This window comes from Schistocerca piceifrons, chromosome 4 (assembly GCF_021461385.2).
Source record: "Schistocerca piceifrons isolate TAMUIC-IGC-003096 chromosome 4, iqSchPice1.1, whole genome shotgun sequence".
Classification (NCBI taxonomy): domain Eukaryota; kingdom Metazoa; phylum Arthropoda; class Insecta; order Orthoptera; family Acrididae; genus Schistocerca; species Schistocerca piceifrons.
The window spans coordinates 618,014,774-618,029,042 of record NC_060141.1 but is presented as its reverse complement, the minus strand read 5'-3'; the positions used below and the strand labels follow the sequence as shown (position 1 = coordinate 618,029,042).

The 14,269-nt window shown below is 43.7% G+C and overlaps 1 protein-coding gene across 4 annotated transcripts in view; it reads right to left on the bottom strand.

Moving 5' to 3' along the window:
• Positions 1 to 14,269, bottom strand: part of LOC124795373 — a 112,840-nt gene that overhangs the window by 81,832 nt on the left and 16,739 nt on the right. The window lies entirely within an intron of this gene.

The window sequence follows — 14,269 nt, the reverse complement described above, 5'->3', positions numbered from 1 at the left end:
TGACTAACTTAGAGAACTTGTGTATTAAAAGAAAATCCTGTGTAACGAACAACACACATTCAGAGATAAGAGGTGAACAGTAAATTCCATTAATGAGTGCATTTGTTGTACAATAAGCATGACAGACAAGAAACATTAATCAACCTGAGTATTCACTGACCAAAAGTGGTGGTGGTGGTGTTTTGGGGCTTATGGGCGCTCAACAACGAGGTCATCAGCGCCCTGACACACATTAAAAGGAACGAATGTGGACAGACCTAATAAAACTGAAGCACTCACTCAAAGAAATCAGGAAAAGAAGGAAAATGCTACCTAAGAAAGTAAAACCTACGGAAAGGGGAAACATAGCAACAAGAATGTCACAGGAAATTGTTATTGGCTGGCCACTTACATAAAATATGGGCGAGCTAGTCACACAGTGAGAAAATTAAAATCTTCTCCCTAAAATCTTTGTAAAAACATTTGACAGGGCACAGAACTTTAAAACTTTAGCCACATTCGTCCGAGTTTTGCCTAAAAGAGATGGCAGGTCCCCTGGCAAGTCAGCCACGACCCGCTGGTCAGAAAATAAACGCAGTCCAATAAAACGTGGCGCACAGTGACCTGGACGCCGCAAGCACCACACATTGGAGGGTCCTCTCGCCGGAGCAGGAAGCCATGCGTCATAGGGCTGTGGCCTATTCGAAGCCGAGTGAGGAGAACCTCGTCCCGTCGACGGGGCTGAAAGGAAGTACACCACACACGCGTCGTGGGCTTGACTATACGGAGCTTATTGTCAGTCACTTCCAGCCACTCATCCTCCCACCGACGCATGACCCGTGAGCTCAACAGCGAGGTGAGTGCGTGCAAGGGGATAGCACACTGAGATACTTGTGGGGCGAGGCACGCCTCCTTGGCTGCGAGATCTGCCCTTTCATTCCCAGCAATGCCGACATGCCCCGGAACCCAGCAGAAAGCTACAACCTTCCCCAGTCGCTGTAGTCGGAGGAGGGCATCCTGGATGGTCTGGACAATTTTGTCTGCCGGATACAAACGTTGCAATGAGTGAAGGGCACTGAGTGAATCGGAACAGACAAGAAATTTAGGAGAGGAAGAATGTCTCATGTGCTCCATTGCCCGCAAGATCGCAGACAATTCTGCATCAAAGACAGTAAAAGTCTGAGGCAGTCGGACCTTCAGGACACGATATGGAAAAACAACTGAGCAACCAACAGAATCCCCTTGTTTAGACCCATCCGTAAAAACAGCTACATAGTCGAGGTGCTCAGATAAAATGGCAGAAAATGCTGCATTAAAAACGGTGGCAGGAGTGCAATCTCTCTTGTACTGCAATAAATCTAAAATCACTCTGGGCCTCCTCAGTAACCAGGGTGGCAGGCGGTTAAAACCTTGGATTTGGGGTTGTACAGACTCCACACCGAGGGACTCAAGTACACGTTGCACACGGATCCCAAACGGCAACGTAGCCCGGGGACGGTGGGAAAAAAGGCGGTCCAGAGGTGGATAGGCAACAAGATGGTGAGCAGGCGATCTGGGAGCTGCAAGAAACTTACAAGCCTGGCGCACCAGCAGGAGCTGCCGCCGGATGGTAAGTGGCGGTTCGCCAGACTCAGCACAGAGGCTGGGTACAGGACTGGTCCGATAAGCACCTGTGGCCAGTCGGATCCCAGCATGGTGAACAGCGTCAAGGATCCGCAAATAAGATGGCCTCGCTGACCCATATACTGTGCACCCATAGTCCAGCAGTGAACGCACAAAAGCTCCATAAAACTGTATGAGACGCGCCCTGTCCGCGCCCCAAGACCTGTGGCTGAGGCACTTGAGGATGTTCAGTGCCTTCAGCGTTCTGGCTTTCAAGTCACGTAGGTGTGGCAGCCATGACAACCTGGAGTCAAAAATTAGGCCCAGAAACCGCACTGTGTCTCTAAAATGTAGTACAGTATCCCCCATATGCAAGGCAGGCAAAGTAAAAAGATGACGAGAACGATTAAAATGAACACAAACACACTTATCGGCAGAAAACTGAAAACTCGTCTTTGCAGCCCACTCCTCTAACCGCCGCACTGTTAGCTGCAACTGACGGCTCACGGCTGCAACACTGGAAGAGGAACAGAAAACAGCAAAGTCGTCCACAAATAAGGAGCACTGTACTGGACTCCTCACTGTAGACATTATACTGTTGATGGCTATGGCAAAGAGGGTAACGCTTAAAACACTGCCCTGGGGGACACCGTTCTCTTGCTCAAAGCGATCAGACAGTGTGTTACCAACGCGGGTCCGAAAAAACCGCTGAGACAGGAAAGACCGAATGAAAATGGGGAGGCGGCCACGAAAGCCCCATTGATGCATTTGTGCAAGAATACAGTGTTTCCAAGTAGTGTCATATGCCTTACTGATATCAAAGAAGATACCGATACAGTGATGCTGACGGAGAAAAGCCTGCTGAATGGCCGCCTCTAGGAGGGTCAGGTTGTCGACCGTGGACCGAAATTTTCGGAATCCACACTGAAAGCGGCTAAGGAGCTGTCTGGTCTCTAGCAGCCAGACCAGACGCCGGTTAACCATCCGTTCCAGGGTCTTTCCGACACAGCTTGTCAAGGCGATACTACGATAACTACCGGGACATGTGCGGTCCTTTCCTAGTTTGAGGAGAGGGATGAGAATTGCCTCCCTCCATGAGGTGGGGAACACTCCTGTCTGCCATATGAGATTAAAACATTCGAGGAGGATTTCCTTTGACGCCGCTGGCAGATGTCGAAGCATGGAGTACCGGATGCGGTCGTAACCTGGTGCAGTGTCAGAAGTCTCAGTAAGTGCCGATTCAAGTTCCCACATGGAGAAAGGGGAATTGTAGGCCTCAGAACTGTTCGACCGAAAGTCCAAGGTCGCTCTTTTGATAGTCGCACGGTAGCGACGAAACGCTGGATCCTGATTTGCAGTGGCAGTACTTTGTGCAAAATGCTCTGCCAGTGTCTGAGCAATGGCTCTGGGTGTCGTTTGAAGGCATCCCTGGTTGAGGACTGCTGCTATTGGTAAATGGCTATGTTTACCAGAAATCCTCCGGATGGCTTCCCATACTCTTGTGGAACAAGTGGAACGGTTGATGGAGTCCAGGAACTCCTGCCATGACCTTTTCTTGCTCTCTTTAATGACACGCCGTGCCCTGGCTCTCGCGATTCGAAAGGCGGTAAGATTGACCGCTGCTGGGCGGCATTTAAATCGGCGAAGAGCCGCACGCCTGTCCCGGATGGCTGAACGGCACTCTTCTGTCCACCAAGGCACAAGGCGCCGCTTAGGAGTGCCAGAAGTCTGTGGTATGGACAGGTCAGCAGCATGATGGACCACAAGCGTGATGTGATCCACCCATTCCTGTACGTTATTGTGGCAGTCAAAGACAGCCAACCGAGTGAACAGTGGCCAGTTAGCCCTGCCAATCATCCACGATGGTGGCCGCGGCTCCAGCAATACACTATCCAGGAGATGAATGCGGATAGGGAAGTGATCGCTGGAATGAAGGTCGTCAATGACCTCCCAGTGAACAGAGTCGGTGAGGGTTGGAGAGCAGAAAGATAGGTCAATGGCTGAGAATGACCCTGTAGCAGTAGAGAAATGAGTCGGAGTACCTGTGTTGAGGATGCACAACACTTGAGATGTTAGGAGGCTCTCCAAAATTCGACCTCGAGCACAAAGAGAAGTGGAGCCCCACAGGACATGATGGGCATTGAAGTCTCCCAGGAGAAGAAATGGGCGGGGGAGTTGGTCGATAAGATCTGTGAGAGCATCTAAGGTCATTGCATCCAGAGGGGGTAAATAAAGGGAGCAAACGGTAAGCCTCCGAGGTGAAGAAATTTCAACTGCAACTGCTTGCAGGTCAGTATCCAGGGGGAGAGCAAAGGAGTGGTGGTCATTATTGACAAACACAGCGACTCCGCCTTTGGCCCTTTCTCCAGTCAGGTCATCTTTGCGATATGACGTATAGCCCCTTAGTACAGGAGCATCAGATGGTTTTAAATGCGTTTCCTGTAAACACAAGCACAGGGGGCGTTGCCATGCTAGGAGGTTCAGTTCCTCCACATGTGCCCGGAATCCATTCATGTTCCACTGTATAATGGGAGCCATCTATCAGGGTGGGAGTACCTTCATTCTCACTTTCTGTTGGGGAGGAGAGCCCACAACAGGTGAAGGCTCAGTTTTGGGGCGAGATGATTGCCCCAGTCTGACATCAACCTCCATCGCTGCAGAAGAGGAGTCGAGAGAGACGTCAGAGGGAATGACATCCACATTAGGAGACTGTATAACTGCAGTCTCCTTTAGTGGGCGAGTCTTCATCTTTGTCTTTGGCTTCAATGTTCTGGCCTGAGGTGGCATTGCAGCCAAAACCTCAGAAGCAGTAGGGGGTGTAGCAGTGCTGGGTGGTGCACAAAACTGGACCCGGGAAGGGGAAGGAAGTTCCATGATGTCAGCTACCACGGCCTGGTCAGAAGGCCGGGGGGGGAGCTGCAGGCTTCACAGGAACGGCAGCAGCACACGTACATTGACAAGCGCAGGTGCTAGTGCTGACAGTAGCAACCTCCGTTTGTGTAGCGGCATCGGTTTTCAAGACTGGTTGTTTGAGAACGGAAGAAAAGGAAGCAGCGAACGTGGGCGGCTGCATGGACTTGTAGATTTTCTTCGCCTCACCATACGTGATGCGTTTTGTAGTTTTTAGTTCCTGGATCTTCCGTTCCTCAAGGAAAACTCTGCATTCCCTACTCCACACAGGGTGATCCCCAGAGCAGTTGACACACTTGGGAGGAGAGGAGCAACCAACTCCCTCATGGGCGGCTTTACCACAATTCCCGCAAGTGGCTTCCCCTCTACAGCCGAGAGTAGTGTGTCCAAAGTGTTGGCATTTAAAACACCGCATGGGGTTGGGGTAATAAGGCCGTACACTGAGACGTAGGAAACCTGCCTTCACATGCTCTGGCAATTTGGTGCTGTTAAATGTAAGGACAAATGAGTCAGTCTTTGTGAGAGCACCATCCACCCGTTTCATAATGTGTTGCACGTCGACAATTCCTTCCCGGGACCATTCAGCCTTCAGTTCGTCTTGGGGAATGTCAACGAGATCTCTGCAAGTCACAACACCCTTGCTGTAGTTCAAGGTGTTGTGAAATTCAGTCTCTATCGCAAACTCCCCAAGAAATTGTGCCTTCTGAAGGTTCTGGACTTGCTGGAAGCTAGATGTTTCAACCAACAAGGTGCCATTTCGCAAGCGCTTTACAGATTTTAATGTGCCAGCAATACCTTCTAAGCCCTTCTGTATATAAAATGGCGAAACTTTTTCAAAACTCCCATCTTTTCTTTTAATTATGAAAAACACATTCTGCGAAGCAGCATGCGTTCTGTTACTACTACCTGAATCAGGAGGACTGGCTACACGAGCCCTCTTGTTGGATTGGGTGTTAGAACCCACCAGCGGTCCACCCTTTCCGCTGGCAGGAGAAGAATAAAAGTTCGAGGGTTCCATCTCGGTCCCATGAGCAGCTAGGGAACTAGAAGTCCACCTAGACAGAGCCCCGCGTGCCTAGGTAAGCCTTATACAACTGGGGCGCGGCAGGTGCCCCAGAGGTTGCCCGCTTGCGACTGTTCCACCCCAACAGCCATGCATCTTATACGCGCGCAGCACACCGTAAGATTGAGGGGTTTTTATAGAGGTTTACCTTCCTCGCAATCCAGGCGGTCAAGCCAAGATTACCATTCCCCGCAGCACACAACGTTCCACCGCCGCGCCATGCGGTGGTCGCTGAAGCATGTCCGGGGGTTACGGTGACAGGAGACTGGCGACGCTGACCAGACCCCAGCTCAGGACCCCGGGGTCGCCAAGCCCGTACTCAGCAAATGAATGCTGAGCCCCTGGGGGCCACTGACCAAAAGCTTTTGACCTGGTGGATCATAAGATTCAACAGTCAAAGGCTGAAAAGTATAGTATTTGAAGTGTGTCCAACAGTTGGATCATTTCCTTCATGAGCAATCTTAAGCAACCAGCAAGCATCAAGCACACTATATCAACATAAAAGACATTTAATACGAACATTAGTATTAACCAATGCCTATGTCCCTCAGTCCGCATATTCCAATTACTTTATTTTTTATTATGAATGATTTCCAATTCCTGACTGAACTGAACTTACAATTCATTACTGTAAAGCAACAAGCACTGTAACTATTAGCAACCAGTGTGCACTTAGGATTAATGCCTATGTTGCCAAGGTGGCTGATGACTAGTTGTAACAGGCACATGTGTTTAGAGATATAACGAAGGATAATTTGGTTGGTGAGACAATTGACAATATTCTCTAATGAATTTTCAATGTTAAAGCCTTCTTGTTGATATATATGACATGTGGAAATGGACAGCTAAACGTGTAAGTTGGCATGGCATATATTTTTATAATCAATGTTTGTATTTCTCATGGTTTAGTGTGTAATACAGAGAAGCTGGTATTTTTTTATAAGCAAAAACTTAGTCAGGATTACACTAATAATTACAGTATTTTCAATGAACTGTGCTTACTACTGGCTACTTGGCTGTTCTAATTTAGATGCTCCTTGGAGAGTTGTTACCTGCATGGCATAGTCTACCTTGCTACTACTAAGTATAACTCTTTCAGTGGAGATAGTCACCCAAGAGTAAGAGACAACTATGGATCTTGTATTTGCTCACATTTTCCTGGATAATATAACAGTCTGTTAGCAGGGCAGGTACCTATGTCCCCCCCCCCCCCTCCCCCCATCTCCACCACTCATTCCGCACAATGCCCAAGACACAACCACTCAGCTCAAAAAACATTTTTAGCCTTGCTTCTGCCCTTATTGACAAGGCAATGTCTGAACTATATGTGACTTGTTACCTTTATTCCTTTCATAAATATTAATACTGTAAATATTTCTTTACCATGATACATATATTTACTCCAAGCTGGAGATAAACTATTTAAGAGTTATTAAGGGAAAGAGAAGATTGGGTTGATAACTGACAATGAAGCTGAACAGAAAACTTCAGCACTGGCTAGAATGAAAGATAAACATGGAAAGGACAGAGAGCAGCTCAACTCAGGTAAAAAGACAAAGAAGATAGGCAAGACAGGAAAGCCAACATCCCAAGGACCCCAATCAGTTCAATGAGTAGTGGTCCCATTTACTAGTGTTAACATGGACGGAATGTACAAATACACTATAATAATTGCTTATAAATAAGTTACAATTTATACAAAAACTGCCAATTTATATACACAAACAATACAGTAGCTCGTACTTGTGTATTCTTATCTGTCATTAATGACTTGTATATACACAGAAAATAATTTCAAACAAAAGTAAAAGCCTCTCATTAGCATAAAAAATTGTTAACTATTTACACAAATGTGTACCAAATCCTGGAAAAACAAACCATACCTCAAAAAATACAAGGTCTCATCAAAAAATTCCGGAGCTTTGCCTACAAAATTTTTCTACACTTATCTTTTACTTATTACATGGCCTCCTTTAAAATACTCTTCTCCACAACTGATAAACTGCTCCCAATGTCATTTCCACTTCCGGAAGCAGTCTTGCTGGATTGCGTGAAGTGCCATCTACAAATTTTATTTCAACTCATTTTTTTTGCAAATCTTCATCGTTTCAATGGGGTTTTCAACTTGGGAAATAAAAAAAAAAGTCCACAGGGGACAGGTCCAGAGAGAAATGAGGATGAGGCACCACAGTGATTTCGTTTTTTATGCAACAGTCATGCACCAACAGGGATGAGTGTGTGACTGTGTTATCATGATGCAAGAGCTGTGAATTGTCTCACCACATTTTAGGCCATTTCCTTCTCACATTTTCTCACAGGCATTGCAACATGTCGCGACAGCACCATCGATTAACAGTTTATCCCTGTGGCACAAATTCATAATGAACTAATCCTTCAAAGCCAAAGAAAACTATCAGCAAGGCTTTGACATCTGACCTGGCTCCATGAGGGGGTTGTTTTTTTTTTTTTTTTTTTTTTTTTTTTTTTTTTTTTTTTTTTTTTTTGAGCACCTTGAATCTCTTAAGGAACATCTCATTCTCATTTGCTCTTCACACATTCTGAGGTGAAAGTCTTTCTCGTCTTAACCCATGAGCCATGGGACGAACTTGGCAGCAACAAAATGCTTTCCAAGATGCTGTATCAGGATTTCATGACATGATCCAACTGAAATGTTACATTCTTCTGCAGTCTCTTGGACAGTCAGTCTTCAACTGGAATGCACAATTTCATTGATATTCCTAAAATAAGCATCATCGATAGACACTGAATGGTGTCCTGAACAAGGGTCATCTTTAATTTCCGTCCAGGCACTTTTTTACCATTGAACCACTTGTAACAACAAGTATGACTTAAGCACTCATCACTGTAGGATTCCTGCATCATTTGGCGTGTCTCTGTAAATGTTTTCTTGAGTTTCATGCAGACACATTGCTTCTCTAACTCTGCCATCTCGAAATTCATAAATTGTGTGACACAATGTTCCACTCAATACAGCACTGAACAATAACTAGCAAACATACAACAATGAAACTTCTGGCACTTACACATACAACACAGGTGTGTGCAGGGATGCCAACTGCATTTCAATCCAACACACAATTGGTGCGAAATTACAAGTGTCCCAGAAATTTTGAACAGATCTCTTACATGTGTATCATGCGCATTATTGACTCAAGGTGGCATTTACTTCAACAGTTTTCTTCCAAGGCAGTTACATTTCAAAGCTTATACACCCCCCCCCCCCCCCCCAGTCACACCCCTCACCTCACCCCTCCATACTCACCAACAGCCTCAAAGATCCATATACATCTCAAAAAGAAGAAGAAGTTGTTGTCTGTTGCTCCCAAGTTGTTAGGGTGAACCACACCTAATTAAGCTGTGCAACTAGGTATACTAATGAAATAGTTATCTCCCAATCTTAATGCACTGAGTGGATGTTCCCTCTACATCTACAACTGTACTCTGCACACCACTATGAACACAGAGTGGAGGGTACTTCCCATTATATGATATATTACAATTTCTTCTTATCGCAACTGAGTATGGAGCTTGCAAAAAACCATTGCTTAAATGTCCCTGTGCATGTGGTAATAAGTCTAATTTTAATGTGTGACTCTGAGCTTTCCAGGCATATAATGACTTTAAAATGTTCTTGGGTATTCAGTGGGGTGGTGGTGTTATCCAAATGTTGCCACCTGACTGAATACCTAAGGACATATGGGACAATACATTTGGAGTCTATAATATACTCCTAGATACCCCATCTAACAGTCATTCTTGAAACTTTGTTTGTGTGCTTTCATGGGATAGCTGATGTCTACCTTCAAATGTCTGCCATTTCAGGTTTTTCTCCATCCCCTTGATGCTCTCCCTTGAGTCAAATAAACCTGTGACCACCTATGCCACCATTCTTTGAAAACATTCAATAATCTCTGTTAGTCCTATTTGGTATGGATCTCGCATAGATGAACAATGTTTTAAGAAGGAACATTCAAGTGATTTTAAGCAGTATCTTTTGAAGACAGACTGCTTTTCCCAGTTTCTTACGAATAAACTGAAGTCTGCACCTGCTTTACCGATGACTGAGCAGGCACAATCATTCTAGTTGATATCCCTACAACTTTTTACATACCAATATTTTTATGAGTTGCCTGGTTCAAATGGTGACTCACTGATATTGTAATTATCCAATGCCACATTACTGCATTTTCAGAGTTACACATTTTCACATTTCTGAACATTTGAAGCAAGTTGCTAATTTGTTCAAAGTTGAAATCTTGTTAAGATATGACAGATATATGTGCAGTTTTTTTCAAAGAGTACTTCATTATTGTGGTATTAACGTTCAATAGCACACTTGTTAGGGGCTGCAATTATCAACCGCAGTCCGTACTAGTATCGCTGGACCCGCGAGTCGAGACTAGCACCGCTCCGCGTCTTGCAAGAAGTCTCTAGCATGTGCTTGCCCACTCTTGCTCGGGATGTCAAGTAGGAAAGTAGTATAGCCTTCAGCTGATAGGCAGCAACCTCTAACAGGATGCTTAGTTAAAGTATGGCCTCTGTGATGCCTATATAGCTCTCTGTTTGTAATTATATTCATCCTGACTATGAAGACTCCTGTACTACCAGTTAAGTACAATATATTATGTTTTACCAACAACTTCTAATTATTTTAGTCATTGCAGACCCAGACCATGCAGCCACCTCCTTATCGACTTCACTGACAAACCTGCTGTATACACCAAGAAGAGATTTGCATGTTTCTATTTAGCACTGGCCACCAGTTGTTCACAGTGGCAACGATTAGTTCATCATCATCATAACAATTATAATGAGTGTACCATAATTAATATTGAAAACTGACGTGAGTGAAAGTATACTATAATAAAAACAAAAGCATTCTAGTAAACATGGGTGCAAAAATGAGCTATTAGTGAGATAATTTTGAATGTATGAAGGTGAACTGCCAAAAACTTAAGTATGAAATATTCTCCTAGTTAGTACAAATGTATCTGAAATACAGTCCTTTCATTGCTAAAAATAAATTGGCATTAAATAAGGAAAAGACAATTCTAATGGAGTTTATGCTAAATTACAAATCAAGACAAGTGGATACCGAGCCAGAGTTATCAATAGAAACAATTGATACACGTAAATTCCTGGGTATTATAGTTGATGAACATCTTACATGGAAGGAGCTCATCGGCTACATGTGTAAAAAAATCTCGTGTAATACCTACCTGCTAAAACGCCTTTCTATCATAATAGCGTCACCAGTCTTAAGACAAATCTATTTTGGTGTTATACACTCCCACCTACAATACGGTATTGAGATTTGGGGCGGGGCACCAACAGTATACATGGATAGGGCTTTTCGAGCCCAGAAGAGAGCAATTAGGATAACAGCAAATATTAGTAAACGTCAATCCTGTAGAGAATACTTCATTAAGTATAATATACTAACAGTGTATTCATTATATGCTCTAAGGACTATACTGTTTGTAAAAGAAAATATGGAGTACAGCTTAATAAATAGTGATATCCATAGTTATAATACAAGGAAGAAAGAGGATTACCACATAAAATTCAGAAATAAAAAAGCAACCGATCATAATCCATTTTCTGCTGGAAGATTTTTTTACAACAGACTGCCAAATACCATAAAAATGTTAAAAGGAAACATATTTAACATAAAATTAAAGCAGCTGTTAATTGCTAAATGTTTGCACTCCATCAAGGATTCTTAATGTTGTATATACTTTATTTCTACTACTAAACTATTATTATTGTTCATGTATGTACTGACTGACTATGTCCATGACTGTAAAAGTTATTATGGACAAATAAACCATTATTATTATTATTGCGCCTGTCTGTGACTCAACGCCTCCTCTGTAAGGTGAGTAGCAGTCTATCCTTTTCATAATACTGTTGTTATTCCATCCTGGATTTCCCATTGTTCAAAATATAAACATTTTGATTATTTCTTCATCTAATTCGATTCAAATTTCACCCATGACCAATGAACTGGAACGTGTTAGATGCATGAAATGGCACATACACATTTTGCTATTGATGTATAATGACATCTAACATGCCAATGTGGTCCAAGAGAGAGAGATCAAGCAGGAACTGTACCTCAAACTGCAAGATTACCTGACCTCAACCCTATGGGTTTTTCTATCTGCGTTTATCTCAAAAGTGAAATGTACAGCACTCCTGTTGCCCAGTTGAAGATCTGGAGCACCAAATCATACAATCTGGACAAGAATGGCACATGGACCACCACCTTTAAGCAGGCACAAGTGTATAGTAATTTGTGACATGTAAGATACTGAAGCAGTGGCCTACTGTGTTTTTTGTTGAGGTAAGCCAGGAGTGAAATTTGAGGCCAATCAGATAAAGACTTAATCAAAAATTTTACATTTCAAATACATTTCAGTGGCAGCTCACAACCACACATTCATAATTATCCTGTGAATGGCTACTTTTTGGACCCATGTTTCCTGAAACGCATTTCCTTCTATTACAGTATACTTTTTTGCTCGTGCCCATTTTCAGTATTAATTAAGATACACTCTGTAGAAGACAGCAAGATCCACAAAAAGACTGCCAGGTCATAAAAGTATAATATGAACAGTACAGACCAAATACTCTTCCCTGGGCATGCCTGAAGGTACATTTACATCAGACAATGATTCTGTTGTGGTCTTCACTTCAGGCCACAATATAATGAAGATAAAATAAGTTCTGAAACAACAACAAAAATTGGCAACTGGTACGTGAACCAAACTAATGTTGCTGATATTAGATTTACAGGCATAAGGTCACGGTCCGAGACATAATTCTCCACCTAATGTTTCATCTCCCATTGCTGGAGAATTCACCAGAGAATTTAACAACTCAGACAGTTGCTGCAGACTCAAAACAAGCTCAGAAAGCTGAATTGTTTATACGTATCCACACAATGGTCGGTTCATGATGTCATCAGCCTCTGATGATGTCTCCAGCAGTGGAAGATAAAACATTAGGCAGAAAATTATGCCTTGGCCCACAGCCTTATGCTCATAAATCAAATATCAGCAATATCACAAGTACTGCCCATGAGAGCCTACACTGTATGTTCAAACAGTAATAGCTCTACAAGAAATATTCATCTGAGCCAAAATGGAAATTATTATGAGACAGTTCCAGAGTAGTAAAATAAAATCCAAGTACATCTTAGCCAGATACGTGTATTCCATAATCAAAGTTCTATACAGGGTGTTACAAAAAGGTACGCCCAAACTTTCAGGAAACATTCCTCACACACAAAGAAAGAAAATATGTTATGTGGACATGTGTCCGAAAATGCTTACTTTCCATGTTAGAGCTCATTTTATTATTTCTCTTCAAATCACATTAATCATGGAATGGAAACACACAGCAACAGAACATACCAGCGTGACTTCAAACACTTTGTTACAGGAAATGTTCAAAATGTCCTCCGTTAGCGAGGATACATGCATCCACCCTACGCCGCATGGAATCCCTGATGCGCTGATGCAGCCCTGGAGAATGGCGTATTGTATCACAGCCATCCACAATACGAGCACAAAGAGTCTCTATATTTGGTACTGGGGTTGCGTAGACAAGAGCTTTCAAATGCCCCCATAAATGAAAGTCAAGAGGGTTGAGGTCAGGAGAGCGTGGAGGCCATGGAATTGGTCCGCCTCTACCAATCCATCAGTCACCGAATCTGTTGTTGAGAAGCGTACCAACACTTCGACTGAAATGTGCAGGAGCTCCATCGTGCATGAACCACATGTTGTGTCGGACTTGTAAAGGCACATGTTCCAGCAGCACGGGTAGAGTATCCCGTATGAAATCATGATAATGTGCTCCATTGAGCGTAGGTGGAAGAACATGGGGCCCAATCAAGACATCACCAACAATGCCTGCTCAAACGTTCACAGAAAATCTGTGTTGATGATGTGATTGCACAATTGCAACATTATCTTCCTTCAATTGGGCCAACTGGCGGTGAATCGAGGAAGTACAGTACATACTGACGAAACTAAAATGAGCTCTAACATGGAAATTAAGCGTTTCCGGACACATGTCCACATAACATCTTTTCTTTATTTGTGTGTGAGGAATGTTTCCTGAAAGTTTGGCCGTAACTTTTTGTAACACCCTGTATAGGCAACTGGGGATGGAAATCATAAGTTCATGATTTGTAGCACTAAACACAGAGTAAACAGTTGTCGCATTGCGAAGTCCAAAGGAAGAGGAAAACTGGATAATGTCAAACTGATGCAGAGATGGCTGTCAGATAGCCTTACTTTTGGCCTCATACAGATGCTCAGGTGACCGGCCTGCGATATCAGTCTTATTCCCACCCCAGGCGCCTTCACAGGACAAGCGAGACATTACACATATCAATAGTCTATATTATCCTGCTGCACAGCCACGAACAAGCATTTAGGGCCAGTACCTACCAAGCCGATGCAGTAGAGGATCACTTGGCAGAAGCGGCTGGGAAATGGGCAATGGCAAGGCGGAAGATTCTGGAGAGACATCTGGGGTTGCCAGCAACACTTGCACTAGGTATAGAGTTTCTTGCACAGGCCTAGATATTTCTGGAAATGGAGGTGGCGAGGTCAGTGATTAGCCATCAGTGAAGGTGAATTGACACCATGAGTACATCCCACAGCTCACAGGAAGGAAGTACCA